Raw genomic sequence first — 9,035 nt, forward strand, 5'->3', positions numbered from 1 at the left:
CCTCCCCTTCTTAGTCCTAGGCAACCCAAAAATAAAGTCCATAGAAATGTCAATCCATGTTCTTTTTAAGAATAGCACGCAAAAGTGTACCCAAAGTTCTATTGACAACTTCAGTTTGTCCATCCGTTTGAGGATGACAAGTAGTAGATTACAACAATATTGAGAAAAGTTTAGCCCATAAAATAATCCAAAAATAGAATCCCTTCCCTTCTTAGTCCTAGGCAACCCCAAAATAAAGTCCATAGAAATGTCAATCCAAGTTCTTTTTAAGAATAGCACGCAAAAGTGTTACCAAAGTTCTATTTACAACTTCAGTTTGTCCATCCGTTTGAGGATGACAAGTAGTAGATTACAACTTTATTGTGCAAAGTTTAGCCCATAAAGTAATCCATAAATAGAATCCCTCCCCTTCTTAGTCCTAGGCAACCCCAAAATAAAGTCCATAGAAATGTAAATCCAAGTTCTTTTAAGAATAGCACGCAAAAGTGTTCCCAAAGTAAAATAAAGTCCATAGAAATGTCAATCCAAGTTCTTTTTAAGAATAGCACGTAAAAGTGTACCCAAAGTTCTATTGACAACTTCCGTTTGTCCATCCGTTTGAGGATGACAAGTAGTAGATTACAACTTTATTGTGCAAAGTTTAGCCCATAAAGTAATCCATAAATATAATCCCTCCCCTGCTTAGTCAAAGGCAACCCCAAAATAAAGTCCATAGAAATGTCAATCCAAGTTCTTTTTAAGAATAGCACGCAAAAATGTACCCAAAGTTCTATTGTCAACTTCAGTTTGTCCATCCGTTTGAGGATGACAAGTAGTAGATTACAACAATATTGTGCAAAGTTTAGCCCCAAGTTCTATTTACAACTTCAGTTAGCAAAGTTTAGCCCATAAAGTAATCCATAAATATAATCCCTCCCCTTCTTAGTCCAAGGCAACCCCAAAATAAAGTCCATAGAAATATCAATCCAAGTTCTTTTTAAGAATAGCACGCAAAAGTGTTCCCAAAGTTCTATTTACAACTTCAGTTTGTCCATCCGTTTGAGGATGACAAGTAGTAGATTACAACTTTATTGTGCAAAGTTTAGCCCATAAAGTAATCCAAAAATAGAATCCTTCCCTTCTTAGTCCTAGGCAACCCCAAAATAAAGTCCATAGAAATGTCAATCCAAGTTTTTTTAAGAATAGCACGCAAAAGTGTACCCAAAGTTCTATTGCCAACTTCAGTTTGTCTATCCGTTTGAGGATGACAAGTAGTAGATTACAACAATATTGGACAAAGTTTAGCCCATAAAGTAATCCAAAAATAGAATCCCTCCCCTTCTTAGTCCTAGGCAACCCCAAAATAAAGTCCATAGAAATGTCAATCCAAGTTCTTTTAAGAATCCCTCCCCTTCTTAGTCCTAGGCAACCCCAAAATAAAGTCCATAGAAATGTCAATCCAAGTTCTTTTTAAGAATAGCACGTAAAAGTGTTCCCAAAGTTCTATTTACAACTTCAGTTTGTCCATCCGTTTGAGGATGACAAGTAGTAGATTACGACAATATTGAGCAAAGTTTAGCCCATAAAGTAATCCAAAAATAGAATCCCTCCCCTTCTTAGTCCTAGGTAACCCCAAAATAAAGTCCATAGAAATGTCAATCCAAGTTCTTTTTAAGAATAGCACGCAAAAGTGTTCCCAAAGTTCTATTTACAACTTCAGTTTGTCCATCCGTTTGAGGATGACAAGTAGTAAATTACAACAATATTGTGCAAAGTTTAGCCCAAAGTTCTATTTACAACTTCAGTTAGCAAAGTTTAGCCCATAAAGTAATCCAAAAATAGAATCCCTCCCTTTCTTAGAACTAGGCAACCCCAAAATATAGTCCATAGAAATGTCAATCTATGTTCTTTTAAGAATAGCACGCAAAAGTGTTCCCAAAGTTCTATTTACAACTTCAGTTTGTCCATCAGTTTGAGGATGACAAGTAGTAGATTACAACTTTATTGTGCAAAGTTTAGCCCATAAAGTAATCCATAAATAGAATCCCTCCCCTTCTTAGTCCTAGGCAACCCCAAAATAAAGTCCATAGAAATGTCATTCCAATTTCTTTTAAGAATAGCACGCAAAAGTGTTCCCAAAGTTCTATTTACAACTTCAGTTTGTCCATCCGTTTGAGGATGACAAGTAGTAGATTACAACTTTATTGTGCAAAGTTTAGCCCATAAAGTAATCCATAAATATAATCCCTTCCCTTCTTAGTCCTAGGCAACCCCAAAATAAAGTCCATAGAAATGTCAATCCATGTTCTTTTTAAGAATAGCACGCAAAAGTGTACCCAAAGTTCTACTGACAACTTCAGTTTGTCTATCCGTTTGAGGATGACAAGTAGTAGATTACAACATTATTGGACAAAGTTTAGCCCATAAATTAATCCAAAAATAGAGTCCCTCCCCTTCTTAGTCCTAGGCAATCCCAAAATAAAGTCCATAGAAATGTCAATCCAAGTTCTTTTAAGAATCCCTCCCCTTCTTAGTCCTAGGCAACCCCAAAATAAAGTCCATAGAAATGTCAATCCAAGTTCTTTTTAAGAATAGCACGCAAAAGTGTTCCCATAGTTCAATTTAGAACTTCAGTTTGTCCATCCGTTTGAGGATGACAAGTAGTAGATTACAACAATATTGAGCAAAGTTTAGCCCATAAAGTAATCCAAAAATAGAATCCCTCCCCTTCTTAGTCCTAGGCAACCCCAAAATAAAGTCCATAGAAATGTCAATCCAAGTTCTTTTTAAGAATAGCACGCAGAAGTGTTCCCAAAGTTCTATTTACAACTTCAGTTTGTCCATCCGTTTGAGGATGACAAGTAGTAGATTACAACAATATTGTGCAAAGTTTAGCCCAAAGTTCTATTTACAACTTCAGTTAGCAAAGTTTAGCCCATAAAGTAATCCAAAAATAGAATCCCTCCCCTTCTTAGACCTAGGCAACCCCAAAATAAAGTACATAGAAATGTCAATCCATGTTCTTTTAAGAATAGCACGCAAAAGTGTACCCAAAGTTCTATTGACAACTTCAGGTTGTCCATCCGTTTGAGGATGACAAGTAGTAGATTACAACAATATAGAGCAAAGTTTAGCCCATAAATAGAATCTCTCCCCTTCTTAGTCCTAGGCAACCCCAAAATAAAGTCCATAGAAATGTCAATCCAAGTTCTTTTAAGAATAGCACGCAAAAGTGTTCCCAAAGTTCTATTGACAACTTCAGTTTGTCCATCTGTTTGAGGATGACAAGTAGTAGATTACAACAATATTGAGCAAAGTTTATCCCAAAGTTCTATTTACAACTTCAGTTAGCAAAGTTTAGCCCATAAAGTAATCCAAAAATAGAATCCTTCCCCTTCTTAGTCTTAGGCAACCCCAAAATAAAGTCCATAGAAATGTCAATCCAAGTTCTTTTAAAGAATAGCACGCAAAAGTGTACCCAAAGTTCTATTTACAACTTCAGTTTGTCCTTCCGTTTGAGGATGACAAGTAGTAGATTACAACAATATTAAGCAAAGTTTAGCCCATAAAATAATCCAAAAATAGAATCCCTCCCCTTCTTAGTCCTAGGCAACCCCAAAATAAAGTCCATTGAAATGTCAATCCAAGTTCTTTTAAGAATCCCTCCCCTTCTTAGTCCTAGGCAACCCCAAAATAAAGTCCATAGAAATGTCAATCCAAGTTCTTTTTAAGAATAGCACGCAAAAGTGTTCCCAAAGTTCTATTTACAACTTCAGTTTGTCCATCCGTTTGAGGATGACAAGTAGTAGATTACAACTTTATTGTGCAAAGTTTATCCCATAAAGTAATCCATAAATAGAATCCCTCCCCTTCTTAGTCCTAGGCAACCCCAAAATAAAGTCCATAGAAATGTCAATCCAAGTTCTTTTAAGAGTAGCACGCAAAAGTGTTCCCAAAGTAAAATAAAGTCCATAGAAATGTCAATCCAAGTTCTTTTTAAGAATATCACGCAAAAGTGTACCCAAAGTTCTATTGACAACTTCAGTTTGTCCATCCGTTTGAGGATGACAAGTTGTAGATTACAACTTTATTGTGCAAAGTTTAGCCCATAAAGTAATCCATAAATATAATCCCTCCCCTTCTTAGTCCAAGACAACCCCAAAATAAAGTCCATAGAAGAATAGCACGCAAAAGTGTTTCCAAAGTTCTATTTACAACTTCAGTTTGTCCATCCGTTTGAGGATGACAAGTAGTAGATTACAACTTTATTGTGCAAAGTTTAGCCCATAAAGTAATCCATAAATAGAATCCCTCCCCTTCTTAGTCCTAGGCAACCCCAAAATAAAGTCCATAGAAATGTCAATCCAAGTTCTTTTAAGAATAGCACGCAAAAGTGTTCCCAAAGTTCTATTTACAACTTCAGTTTGTCCATCCGTTTGAAGATGACAAGTAGTAGATTACAACTTTATTGTGCAAAGTTTAGCCCATAAAGTAATCCATAAATAGAATCCCTCCCCTTCTTAGTCCTAGGCAACCCCAAAATAAAGTCCATAGAAATGTCAATCAAAGTTCTTTTAAGAATAGCACGCAAAAGTGTTCCCAAAGTTCTATTTACAACTTCAGTTTGTCCATCCGTTTGAGGATGACAAGTGGTAGATTACAACTTTATTGTGCAAAGTTTAGCCCATAAAGTAATCCATAAATTGATTCCCTCCCCTTCTTAGTCCTAGGCAACCCCAAAGAAAAGTCTATAGAAATGTCAATCCATGTTCTTTTTAAGAATAGCACGCAAAAGTGTACCCAAAGTCCTATTGACAACTTCAGTTTGTCCATCCGTTTGAGGATGACAAGTAGTAGATTACAACAATATTGAGCAAAGTTTGGCCCATAAAGTAATCCAAAAATAGAATTCCTTCCCTTCTTAGTCCTAGGCAACCCCAAAATAAAGTCCATAGAAATGTCAATCAAAGTTCTTTTAAGAATAGCACGCAAAAGTGTTCCCAAAGTTCTATTTACAACTTCAGTTTGTCCATCCGTTTGAAGATGACAAGTAGTAGATTACAACTTTATTGTGCAAAGTTTAGCCCATAAAGTAATCCATAAATATAATCCCTCCCCTTCTTAGTCCTAGCCAACCCCAAAATAAAGTCCATAGAAATGTCAATCCAAGTTCTTTTAAGAATAGCACGCAAAAGTGTTCCCAAAGTAAAATAAAGTCCATAGAAATGTCAATCCAAGTTCTTTTTAAGAATAGCACGCAAAAGTGTACCCAAAGTTCTATTGACAACTTCAGTTTGTCCATCCGTTTGAGGATGACAAGTACTAGATTACAACTTTATTGTGCAAAGTTTAGCCCATAAAGTAATCCATAAATATAATCCCTCCCCTTCTTAGTCCTAGGCAACCCCAAAATAAAGTCCATAGAAATGTCAATCCAAGTTCTTTTAATAATAGCATGCGAAAGTTTAACCAAAGTTTATTGTGCAAAGTTTAGCCCATAAAGTAATCCAAAAATAGAATCCCTCCACTTCTTAGTCCTAGGCAACCCCAAAATAAATTCCATAGAAATGTCAATCCATGTTCTTTTTAAGAATAGCATGCAAAAGTGTACCCAAAGTTCTATTGACAACTTCAGTTTGTCCATCCGTTTGAGGATGACAAGTAGTAGATTACAACAATATTGAGCAAAGTTTAGCCCATAAAGTAATCCAAAAATAGAATCCCTCCCCTTCTTAGTCCTAGGCAACCCCAAAATAAAGTCCATAGAAATGTCAATCCAAGTTCCTTTTAAGAATAGCACGCAAAAGTGTTACCAAAGTTCTATTTACAACTTCAGTTTGTCCATCCGTTTGAGGACGACAAGTAATAGATTACAACTTTATTGTGCAAAGTTTATCCCATAAAGTAATCCAAAAATATAATCCCTCCCCTTCTTAGTCCTAGGCAACCCCAAAATAAAGTCTATAGAAATGTCAATCCAAGTTCTTTTAAGAATCCCTCCCCTTCTTAGTCCTAGGCAACCCCAAAATAAAGTCCATAGAAATGTCAATCCAAGTTCTTTTTAAGAATAGCACGCAAAAGTGTACCCAAAGTTCTATTGACAACTTCAGTTTGTCCATCCGTTTGAGGATGACAAGTAGTAGATTACAACTTTATTGTGCAAAGTTTAGCCCATAAAGTAATCCAAAAATAGAATCCCTCCCCTTCTTAGTCCTAGGCAACCCCAAAATAAAGTCCATAGAAATGTCAATCCATGTTCTTTTTAAGAATAGCACGCAAAAGTGTACCCAAAGTTCTATTGACAACTTCAGTTTGTCCATCCATTTGAGGATGACAAGTAGTAGATTACAACAATATTGAGAAAAGTTTAGCCCATAAAGTAATCCAAAAATAGAATCCCTTCCCTTCTTAGTCCTAGGCAACCCCCAAATAAAGTCCATAGAAATGTCAATCCAAGTTCTTTTTAAGAATAGCACGCAAAAGTGTTCCCAAAGTTCTATTGACAACTTCAGTTTGTCCATCCGTTTGAGGATGACAAGTAGTAGATTACAACTTTATTGTGCAAAGTTTAGCCCATAAAGTAATCCATAAATAGAATCCCTCCCCTTCTTAGTCCTAGGCAACCCCAAAATAAAGTCCATAGAAATGTAAATCCAAGTTCTTTTAAGAATAGCACGCAAAAGTGTTCCCAAAGTAAAATAAAGTCCATAGAAATGTCAATCCAAGTTCTTTTTAAGAATAGCACGTAAAAGTGTTCCCAAAGTTCTATTGACAACTTCAGTTTGTCCATCCGTTTGAGGATGACAAGTAGTAGATTACAACTTTATTGTGCAAAGTTTAGCCCATAAAGTAATCCATAAATAGAATCCCTCCCCTTCTTAGTCCTAGGCAACCCCAAAATAAAGTCCATAGAAATGTCAATCCAAGTTCTTTTAAGAATAGCACGCAAAAGTGTTCCCAAAGTTCTATTTACAACTTCAGTTTGTCCATCCGTTTGAAGATGACAAGTAGTAGATTACAACTTTATTGTGCAAAGTTTAGCCCATAAAGTAATCCATAAATAGAATCCCTCCCCTTCTTAGTCCTAGGCAACCCCAAAATAAAGTCCATAGAAATGTCAATCAAAGTTCTTTTAAGAATAGCACGCAAAAGTGTTCCCAAAGTTCTATTTACAACTTCAGTTTGTCCATCCGTTTGAGGATGACAAGTGGTAGATTACAACTTTATTGTGCAAAGTTTAGCCCATAAAGTAATCCATAAATTGAATCCCTCCCCTTCTTAGTCCTAGGCAACCCCAAAGAAAAGTCCATAGAAATGTCAATCCATGTTCTTTTTAAGAATAGCACGCAAAAGTGTACCCAAAGTCCTATTGACAACTTCAGTTTGTCCATCCGTTTGAGGATGACAAGTAGTAGATTACAACAATATTGAGCAAAGTTTGGCCCATAAAGTAATCCAAAAATAGAATTCCTTCCCTTCTTAGTCCTAGGCAACCCCAAAATAAAGTCCATAGAAATTTCAATCAAAGTTCTTTTAAGAATAGCACGCAAAAGTGTTCCCAAAGTTCTATTTACAACTTCAGTTTGTCCATCCGTTTGAAGATGACAAGTAGTAGATTACAACTTTATTGTGCAAAGTTTAGCCCATAAAGTAATCCATAAATATAATCCCTCCCCTTCTTAGTCCTAGCCAACCCCAAAATAAAGTCCATAGAAATGTCAATCCAAGTTCTTTTAAGAATAGCACGCAAAAGTGTTCCCAAAGTAAAATAAAGTCCATAGAAATGTCAATCCAAGTTCTTTTTAAGAATAGCACGCAAAAGTGTACCCAAAGTTCTATTGACAACTTCAGTTTGTCCATCCGTTTGAGGATGACAAGTACTAGATTACAACTTTATTGTGCAAAGTTTAGCCCATAAAGTAATCCATAAATATAATCCCTCCCCTTCTTAGTCCTAGGCAACCCCAAAATAAAGTCCATAGAAATGTCAATCCAAGTTCTTTTAATAATAGCATGCGAAAGTTTAACCAAAGTTTATTGTGCAAAGTTTAGCCCATAAAGTAATCCAAAAATAGAATCCCTCCACTTCTTAGTCCTAGGCAACCCCAAAATAAATTCCATAGAAATGTCAATCCATGTTCTTTTTAAGAATAGCATGCAAAAGTGTACCCAAAGTTCTATTGACAACTTCAGTTTGTCCATCCGTTTGAGGATGACAAGTAGTAGATTACAACAATATTGAGCAAAGTTTAGCCCGTAAAGTAATCCAAAAATAGAATCCCTCCCCTTCTTAGTCCTAGGCAACCCCAAAATAAAGTCCATAGAAATGTCAATCCAAGTTCCTTTTAAGAATAGCACGCAAAAGTGTTACCAAAGTTCTATTTACAACTTCAGTTTGTCCATCCGTTTGAGGACGACAAGTAATAGATTACAACTTTATTGTGCAAAGTTTATCCCATAAAGTAATCCAAAAATATAATCCCTCCCCTTCTTAGTCCTAGGCAACCCCAAAATAAAGTCTATAGAAATGTCAATCCAAGTTCTTTTAAGAATCCCTCCCCTTCTTAGTCCTAGGCAACCCCAAAATAAAGTCCATAGAAATGTCAATCCAAGTTCTTTTTAAGAATAGCACGCAAAAGTGTACCCAAAGTTCTATTGACAACTTCAGTTTGTCCATCCGTTTGAGGATGACAAGTAGTAGATTACAACTTTATTGTGCAAAGTTTAGCCCATAAAGTAATCCAAAAATAGAATCCCTCCCCTTCTTAGTCCTAGGCAACCCCAAAATAAAGTCCATAGAAATGTCAATCCATGTTCTTTTTAAGAATAGCACGCAAAAGTGTACCCAAAGTTCTATTGACAACTTCAGTTTGTCCATCCATTTGAGGATGACAAGTAGTAGATTACAACAATATTGAGAAAAGTTTAGCCCATAAAGTAATCCAAAAATAGAATCCCTTCCCTTCTTAGTCCTAGGCAACCCCCAAATAATGTCCATAGAAATGTCAATCCAAGTTCTTTTTAAGAATAGCACGCAAAAGTGTTCCCAAAGTTCT

The sequence above is a fragment of the Primulina eburnea genome, chromosome 13 (genome assembly GCF_022965805.1).
Source record: "Primulina eburnea isolate SZY01 chromosome 13, ASM2296580v1, whole genome shotgun sequence".
Lineage (NCBI taxonomy): Eukaryota > Viridiplantae > Streptophyta > Magnoliopsida > Lamiales > Gesneriaceae > Primulina > Primulina eburnea.